Source organism: Bison bison, unplaced genomic scaffold (genome assembly GCF_000754665.1).
Source record: "Bison bison bison isolate TAMUID 2011002044 unplaced genomic scaffold, Bison_UMD1.0 scf7180017864379, whole genome shotgun sequence".
Taxonomy (NCBI): domain Eukaryota; kingdom Metazoa; phylum Chordata; class Mammalia; order Artiodactyla; family Bovidae; genus Bison; species Bison bison.
The window spans coordinates 7,662,232-7,671,836 of NW_011494951.1; positions in this window are offsets into that span (position 1 = coordinate 7,662,232).

Here is a 9,605-nt window from a genome sequence, read left to right on the forward strand (position 1 = left end):
GCTTGGATAATTGGTGTTAGGAACCACCGAATTTTCTTGATTTAGAATTGTCATGATAACAGTTATAGTTTAAGAGAAATTGTAGAGTGGCAATGCAGATATTTTTATTATGGAGAACATATTATTAAAATGAACAGGTTGGCGTATGTCATAAAAATTAAGCTGGTAGAGAGCTGAGCTTAGAATAATAATACTGAAAAAAATACTTTGCAGTTGCACAGTGCATTATGACTTGGAAATGGTTTATGTGGGCAAAATTGCTGCAAGAAAGAAGCTAAAAATGTAGCAGCTCAAGGACTTCCCTGGTGGTCCACTGGTTAAGACTCCATGCTTCCAATGCAGGGAGCATAGGTTTGATCCTTGGTCAGGGAACTTAAGATCCTGCATGATATGAGGCATGGCCAATAAATAAGTAAGTAGATACAAATGTAGCAACTCAACACAATGAAAGCTTGATTACTTCTCACCTAACTGAACAGGGATATCCCAGGTCAGCAGAGGTGGTTGATGGTAGAGAGACAATTCCTTCTCCATGCAGTCTTTCAGGGACTCAGGTTGGCGGACATTCTACCATCTTCAGTATATAGCTTCCAATGCCATCTCAATGACCTTCTTGGTCTCTGACCACATAAAGGAGAAGAATAGAGAAGAGTCTGGAAGTTTCTTTGGCCTAGATCACTTACACTCACATCATATTGGCTCAGACTCAGTCACATGACTAAATTGCAAGAGAGCCTGGAAAATGCAGTTAAGTCCTGCATGAGGAAAGAGAAAAATAGATTTCAGTTGACAGCTGGAATTCTTTTTGTAGGAAATCTTACAGGTAATCTAATCTCTACTGAAAAAATCAGTGAAACACTGGTTAAGCAAATTTCTTGGGAAATTTTTAGCTGCCAATGCACTAATCTGGGAATTATTCAAAATCATTTTATTACCTCTCTATTTATAAAAGCTAATTTTTCTGCTTGTACATGTGCTAAATTGATTCAGTTGTGTCCGACTCTTTGTGACGCTACGGAATGCAGCCCTCTAGGTTCCTCTGTCCTTGGATATTCTCCAGACAAGAATACTGGAGTGGGTTGCCATGCCCTCTTCCAGGGGATCTTCCTGACCCAGGGATTGAACTTTTGTCTCCTGTGATTCCTGCATTGCAGGAGGATTCTTTACCCTGAGCCACTGGGGGAGCCCTAATTATTCACAGAACTAAGGATTTAGAGAACATCCACCATGTGACTAGTTCACCATCTCTATATACTTGAAATCCAGTGGAGGTCATAGTTCTACTGGCTTTCCAACTGAAGACTGGATTCTTCACATGTTCAATGAACAATGAAACTCCCTTTACCTTTGATCTCTGAACACTATTTGAAACCAGAGCCACATATCTTATTTCCAAGATGAGCTACACTTTCTAGATAACATAAATATCACATTTGAATAGTGCTACATGTTCATCATGCCATAAGTTTCTCAAGAGGACAGAAAGTAAAAATTCTAGATATTTTATAAAATCATTTTAGCATCTAGCATAGAGTTTTAGCATCACACAGGAAGAGGTTTTAGTCTCAGTTCTGCAATTCATTTACCCTCTTAAGCCATGGTTTCCTTTCCTAAAAGAAAAAGAAAATATCTATGCTGTTCATGGGCTTCCCTGGTGGCTCAGACAGTAAGGAATCTGCCTGCAATGTAAGAGACCTGAGTTTAATACCTGGGTCAGGAAGATCCCTGGGAGAAGGGAAAGAGGATCCACTCCAATATTCTTGCCTGGAGAATTCCATGGACAGAGGAGCATGGCAGGCTACAGTCCACTGGGTCACAAAGAGTTGGACGTGACTGACCAACTAACACTCTCATTTTTGGCTTCCCAGGTGGCACAGTGGTAAAGAACCTGCTTGCCAATGCATGAGATGCTGAAGCTCCAATGCTTTGGTCACCTGATGTGAAGAGTCGGCTCATTGGAAAAGACCCTGATGATGGGAGAAATTGAAGACCAAAGGAAAAGAGGGCAGCAGAGGATGAGATGGTTAGATAACATCACCACCTCAATGAACATGAATTTGAGCAAACTGTGGGAGGCAGTAGAGGACAGGGGAGCCTGGGGCGCTGCAGCCTGTGAGGTTGCAAAGAGTTGGACACAACTGAACAGCAACAGCTCTGTTCATCTTGCAGGATGGTTAGTATAAATGAGTGATAATGGAAGTGAAAGGAATATGATATTACAAAATTTGGTGGAGACATTGAATCATTATCACGGTCTTCATAGGTACTCTGAATATTATCAGATTACTGAACACATAGTTGCTATCATAAAACATTCACAATCTGGTATGTGAGGGAGAGCTTGTTATCACCACTATTTCGTAGAAGAGAGAATTGAGACTCAGAGAGGTTAGGGACTACTACTCTGCCTGAAGTTAGGAAGAATGAAATAGGCATTCCATGTAAGGAAAACACATTGGCTCTGGAGGACAAAGACTTGCATTTTAGGGCCACCTCTCGTAAGTATTAGCTGGGTAAGTTTGGAAAGATCACTTTTCCTCTCTCTGTCTTAATTAGAGAGACTAGTATCTTTTCTTCTTATAATTTCACAAGGTGCTTATGAAGATCATAGAACCAATATGTCAAAATTCTCTCAAGAATTTTTAATGACTTTGATAAGACTAATTCTTGGCTCTGTCTCTCAAGTCCCTCTGTAGCAGTAGAAGGCATATAAGTTGAATTTTATGCTGTTGCAGTTTGCTTGCTATTTAACTGGGAGGAGACTGAGAGCAGGAGACTCAAGTTTTCAAAGATGGATCATTCTACTATAGAATGTTAAAATCGGAGGCCTTTAAAGTGCAATCTCATACAAGCTGTCATCAAGCTAGAACCCCACTGGATGGTATCTTTGAAAGATTCTTTCAACTTCATTTGTGATAATTGTAGCAATGAGAACTAACTTATAATAAGGGGTATCTGGTTTAACCAATATTTGTTAAGGCAGTTCACTATACTAGTGTGCTTACATAGAGCTTAACACTGGATTGTCCAATCTGACTTACATGACTCAAAGATCTTACCCACTACCAAGATTTACTAATAATTCCAGTGATAAAAGCAATTAAGTGACACAGGCTGAATAGGGAGAGGTCTGGGACATTCCGAATGACTCCCCAGGTCTTTCCTTCCTGCATCCAGGTGGCCAGTCATGATAGGTAAAGTCTTTCAGTGAGATTTGCAGGTTACTATTCACAGAGGGCTTCCCTGGCGGCTCAGACAGTAAAGCATCTGCCTATAATGCAGGAGCGGAGAAGGCAATGGCGCCCTACTCCAGTACTCTTGCCTGGAAAATCCCATGGACAGAGGAACCTGGTAGGCTGCTGTCTATGGGGTCGCATGGAGTGAACACAACTGAGCGGCTTCACTTTCACTTTTCACTTTTCATGCATTGGAGAAGGAAATGGCAACCCATTCCAGTGTTCTTGCCTGGAGAATCCCAGGGAGGATGGAGCCTGGTGGGCTGCCACCTATGGGGTTGCACAGAGTCGGACACGACTGAAGCGCCTTAGCAGCAGCATAATGCGGGAGACCCAGATGTGATCCCTGGGTCTGGAAGATCCCCTGGAGAAGGAATGGCAACCCACTCCAGTATTCTTGTCTGGAAAACCCCATGGATGGAGGAGCCTGGTAGGCTATAGTCCATGGAGTTGCAAAGAGGTGGACACGACTGAGCGACTTCACTTCATTTTATTCACAGAGGAGAGTGTTTGGGTTAAGAAACATTTTATACTCCAGACAACTGTACAACTTAGGTAGGTGCCCTGTGAAATCATTGAAAGTGAAAATGTTAGTCACTCAGTTGTGTCCGATTTTTTGTGACCCCATGGTCTATAGCCTGCCAGACTCCTCTGACAGTGGAATTCTCCAGGCAAGAACAATGGAGTGGGTTGCCATTTCCTTCCCTGGTGATCTTTCCAACCCAGGGATTGAATCCAGGTCGCCTGATTTGCAAGGAAATTCTTCACCTACTGAGCCACCAAAATCATTAAATCCATAGATTCTAGGTTTGTTTGCCACACACGATTCTAAACCAGAAACATCCTGATAAGGACTTCTCAAAAATAATTACCCTCTTCTGGGAAATACAATTTTATTTGTCAGGAAGTTCAGTTATCAGCATGTTTGTCAGAGGTTAGATTGGGGTACCTTCCTTTTTTTTTCCCCTAGAATGTTCTCTGATAACTGAGAGAGAAATGAATCACATGCCAGTCATTGCTTCCTCTCCAGCTAAGTAGTGAAATATAATGATGAACACGACATACAAGGACTCTGACTTGACCAATTCACTTAGGAAAGAAAAGGGAGTAGTCAGACAAATTGAATAGGAATAGTTAGTCTACTGGGTGCTGATCAAGAACATTTATAACTATGGTTAAAAGTTATAGCTGTGTGGGACTTCTCTGGTGGTCCAGGGACTAAGACTCTGAGCTCCCAATTCAGGGGGCCAGGGTTCAATCTCTGGTTGGGGAACTATATCCCAGATACTATGACTAAGAGTTCGCACTCTGTAACTAAAGATACCACATGCTGCAATTTAAAGAGGTCCCACATGCTGCAACTAAAAAGCTCCTGCAGATCCGTATGCCACAGCCGAGTGCTGGTGCAGCCAAATATGTAGATTTTTTTTAAAAAGTTATACCTGTAAAAAGAAGCCCAATTTCAAATGTCAATTGCAGTTTGGAATGTCTATCCTTGTGAGTTTTAGTGTGGGATTCGTATTGGAAGCTACCATCATTTTATTCCAGCCCTGACTAGACAGACATGCCATTCACATGGCCTGCCTTCCTCAGTCAGCAGTTTGTCTTTCCTGTATCTTAGCTTCAGTTACTCTGAAAGATGACTGTCTTGAGACTGCAGCCAAGGCCCGCCTGAGTGAATTTTGTGTTTGCAGAATAGTCTGTACTTTTATAGACCATTTCATAAAGATCTCAAGTTAGATAAAAATTTGTTTAGCAATTTTAAGCAGTGCAGGAACAGATACACTCACAGAAATGCATTTTATTTATGTACATGCAGAAGGCAAACAATGAAGGAATGCATAGAAAGTTGTAGGAGCAGATACCATGGGCATGCACAGGCTGAGACTTAGAACTGTGATTTGAAAGTCTGAGTCTTTCAAATCACAGTTGGAACTTGGAGCATCATGAGAAGATTATGTCGTTTTTGTTTAGTCCCTCAGTCATGTCCAACTCTTTTGTGACTCCATGGAATGTTGCCTACCAGGCTCCTCTGTCCCTGGGATTCTCCTGGCAAGAATATTGGAGTAGGTTGCCATTTCCTCCTCCAGGGGATCTTCCAGACCCAAGAATCAAACTTGCATCTCTTATGTCTCCTGCACTGGCAGGAGGATTCTTTGCTACTCGTGCCACTTGGGAAGGTCTAAGCAGATTATAGTCAAATCAAGAAGAACCAGGACCTGAGAGCATAAACAACTCTATACATGTCAAAACTACAAGCAATCTGGCCTTTGCTAAACATTAAGGGCAAGACAGGAGTGGTAGATGTCAGAGCTGGTGTGGCAGGCAAGAACCAGACAAGTCACGAGAATGCCGTAGCTGCCATAAAATATCCTATTGATATGAAATAGGGTTGAGATACAGCCACTCCAATGCCAGTCAGCTGTGATAGGTGGAAGGCTTTTTGGTCTTTGGTGATGACAGAGGATGAGATGGTTGGATTGCATCACCAATTCAATGGACATGAATTTGAGCAAGCTCTAAGAGCTGGTGATGGACAGGGAAGCCTGGTGTGCTGCAGTTCATGGGGTCGCAAAAAGTCGGACATGACTGAGCGACTGAACTGAACGGACAGTTAATTTGCAATGCTCTGTTAGTTTCATATGTACTGTAAAGTGATTGAGTTATATATATATATATACATATATATACACACACACACATATATAGTTGTTCAGTCACTAAGCCATGTCCGACTCTTTACAACACCATGGATTGCAGCAGACCAGGCTTCTCTGCTCTTCACTATCTCTGGAGTGTGTTCAAATTCATTTTCATTGAATCAATGATGCCATCCAACCATCTCATTCTCTGTCACCCCCTTCTCCTTCAATCTTTCCCAGCATCAGGATATTTTCCAGTGAGCTGGCTCTTCACATCAGGTGGCCAAAGTATTAGAGCTTCAGCGTTAGCATCAGTCCTTCCAGTAAATATTCAGCGCTGATTTCCTTTAGGACTGACTGGTTTGATTTCCCTGTGGTCCAAGGGACTCTCAAGAGTTTTCTCTAGCACAATTCGAAAGCATCAATTTTCTGGAGCTTTTTCAGATTCTTTTCCCTTATAGTTCATTAGAAGATATTGAGTATAGTTCCCTGTGCTATACAATAGGTCCTTGTTCTTTACCTATTATATATATATATAATAGTAGGAATATATATATATTTTTCTCTTTTAAACATTAAATTTGAACTTCTGTGCTGTCAAATTAATTTTACTCCTGTCCTTAGAACTAATGAGGAAATATCAGCTAAGCGCAATGATGTACTGGTAAGTGTTTAACAACTGATTTTCCAAAAATTTCCACTGGCTGATTTCAAAGTTCCAAGGTGAGGCCATTAAAGGAAGAGTTAGGAAGAGATGCACATGGTCAGCTCTTGAAGTATAAACTGGTCCTTCTGGTCACTGTTGCTGCTGCTACTGCTGCTAAGTCGCTTCAGTCATGTCCGACTCTGTGCGACCCCATAGACAGCAGCCCACTAGGCTCCTCTGTCCCTGGGATTCTCCAGGCAAGAACTCTGGAGTGGGTTGCCATTTCCTTCTCCAATGCGTGAAAGTGTAAAGTGAAAGTGAAGTCGCTCAGTCTTGCCCGACTCTTAGCGACCCAGGCTCCTTCATCCATGGGATTTTCCAGGCAAGAGTACTGGAGTGGGTTGCCATTGCTTTCTCCTCCGGTCACTGTAGGGACTCAAAAAAAAAAAAACAAAACAAAGGATCCGCCCTTCTAAGAGGATGATTGAGATCATAGTTACTTTTTTCCTCTTACTACATTTAAAAGAACTGTTTAGATAAATTATACTTTCAGGACAAGGCATTCTAGACTTTATAACTAGTGCTTGACATTTTAAATCAGCGGTACCAAAACATGGGGCTTCCCAGGCGGTGCCAGTGGTAAAGAATTATTCTTGTCTGGGAAATTCCATGACAGAGGAGCCTGGTGGGCTACAGTCCATGGGGTTGCAAAAGAGCCCCACAGGACTGAGGGACTGAACGACGAAAACCAAATTGTGAGCAGTGTTGCCCCCTAGAGGGCATCTGGAAATTTGTTGTTCAGTTGCTAAGCCCTCTCCGGCTCTTTGTGACCCCACAGACTGCAGCACTCCAGGCTTCCCTGTCCTTCACCATCTCCCTGAGTTTGCTCAAACTCCTGTCCATTGAGTCTGTGATGCCATCCAGTCATTTCATCCTCTGTATCCTCCTTCTCCTCCTGCCTTCAGTCTTTCCCAGCATCAGGGTCTTTTTCAATGAGTGAAAAACTGGGACGTTGTAAGTGCTTAATGGGCAAGGGTCAGGAATGCTGAATATCCTGCCTTGGGAGAGACAGTCCTGCACAATAAAGAGTTGTTCTGCCCTCAAACTCTATGGCACAGTCCTTGGAAAAAGCAGCTTTACACTGTTCCTCCCACAAGTTGGCTTTCTGCCAGATGGTAGTGCTTTATTAATATATTCTGCTAAACTTTCGTGAGCAATCCATACCCTGCTGCTTATAAGACAAGGAAGTCCTATGCTTAGTGACAGATGCTTATTTTATTCCAAAATGATTGAAATAAAATGCACTGGAATGAAACTTTTTTTTCCCTATTAACCTTTAGCAGCATTTATAATGACCATGTTAAATCAAACCTCATTACAATGTAGTGGGGCCTGACTGAAACACTGCAGGTATGATGCTGAGTAATTTCATAAATTACTAAATGGTAATTGAAGGTAATATGGCAGAATACATTCTACTCCTGAGGGGGAAAATACAGAAGACTTTGGAGGGAAATAAAGTTGGTGAAAATACAGCATTTAGAAAAGGGTTGGAAGAAAAGTGGAGAGAGGCCATAGAAGACCTGAATAAGCCCTTTAATTTTTGGCATTGGATTAAAATAAGCAATTTGGACACTGACTTGAAACATTTCAGACACTCAGAGTCTTTTCTAACTTCCGATGTTCAGGCATTCTTCAAGGCAAAAGAATCAAAGTCAAATTATTTTTTAATACTGAATGTCTCTTCATGCCATGCCTTTATTTCAATTACAGTTCACTTCCAGACCTCACTTACCTAAATAGCTTTTCAGAAGCTTAAAAAAATCCCAATCAGTAAACTAACTGTGCTTGTTGTGAAAGAAAACGAAAATTCTAAAAAATGTAGATTTTGCAAGTCTCATCGTCACACATAGCCTTCACTGTAAATAGGACATTGTTTTAGATTTTCAAACATTATTGTTTGTAAGTTTAATTTTTCAACATAGGTTATATTATAGGGACTGTCCTAAAACGGACTCTTCATTTACTATTTTATTTCTACGTCTATACAAGCAGATGTAAACTTACACATTTGCTAATTTAATTTAACTTTATAATACTTTAAAATTGAAGTTGATTTACAGTATTTTATTATTTTATTAGTTTCAGGTGTACAGCTATTCTGATTGAATATTCCTGTAGACTATACACCACTTAAAGTTGCTATAAATAATGGCTATGTTTCCCTCTGCTGTCCAATGTATCCTTGTGAGCTCTTTGGCTTATACATAGAAGTGTGTACCTTCTAACCCCTATACCCGTTTTTTCCTCCCTCCCTTCTGTCTCCCCACTGGTAACCACCAGTTTGTTCTCTCTGTAAGTTGGATTCTGTTTTGTTGTATTCATTCATGTGCTTTATTTTTTAGATTCCACATGTAAGTGATAAAATACAGCATTTTGTCTTTCTCTGATAGTTCACTAAGCATAATGCCCTCTAGGTCCATCCACGTTGTTGCAAAAGGCAGAATTTCATCCCATTTTATGTCTAAGTATTCCATTGTAGATAATGCTCAAAATCCTTCAAACTAGGCTTCAGCAGTATGTAAACCGAGAACTTCCAGATGTACAAACCGGATTTAGAAAAGGCAGAGGGACCAGAGATGAAATTGACAACATTCGTTGGATCATGTAGAAAGCAAAGGAATTCCAGAAAAAACATCTACTTGTGCTATGCTAAAACATTTGACAGTGTGGGTCACAACAAACTGTGGAAAATTCTGAAAGAGACCGGAGTGCCAGACCACCCTGCTTGTTTCCTGACAAATATGTATGCAGGTCAAGAAGCAACAATCAGAACTGGACATAGAACAACAGATTAGTTTCAGATTGGGAAAGGAGTATGACAAGGAGTATGACTGTTGCCCTGCTTGTTTAACTTATATGCAGAATGAGTTCAGTTCAGTTCAGTTGCTCAGTCGTGTCTGACTCTTTGCGACTCTGTGGACTGCAGTATGCCAGGCCTCCCTGTCCATCACCAACTCCCAGAGTTTACTCAAACTCATGTCCATTGAGTCGGTGATGCCACCCAGCCATCCCCTTCTG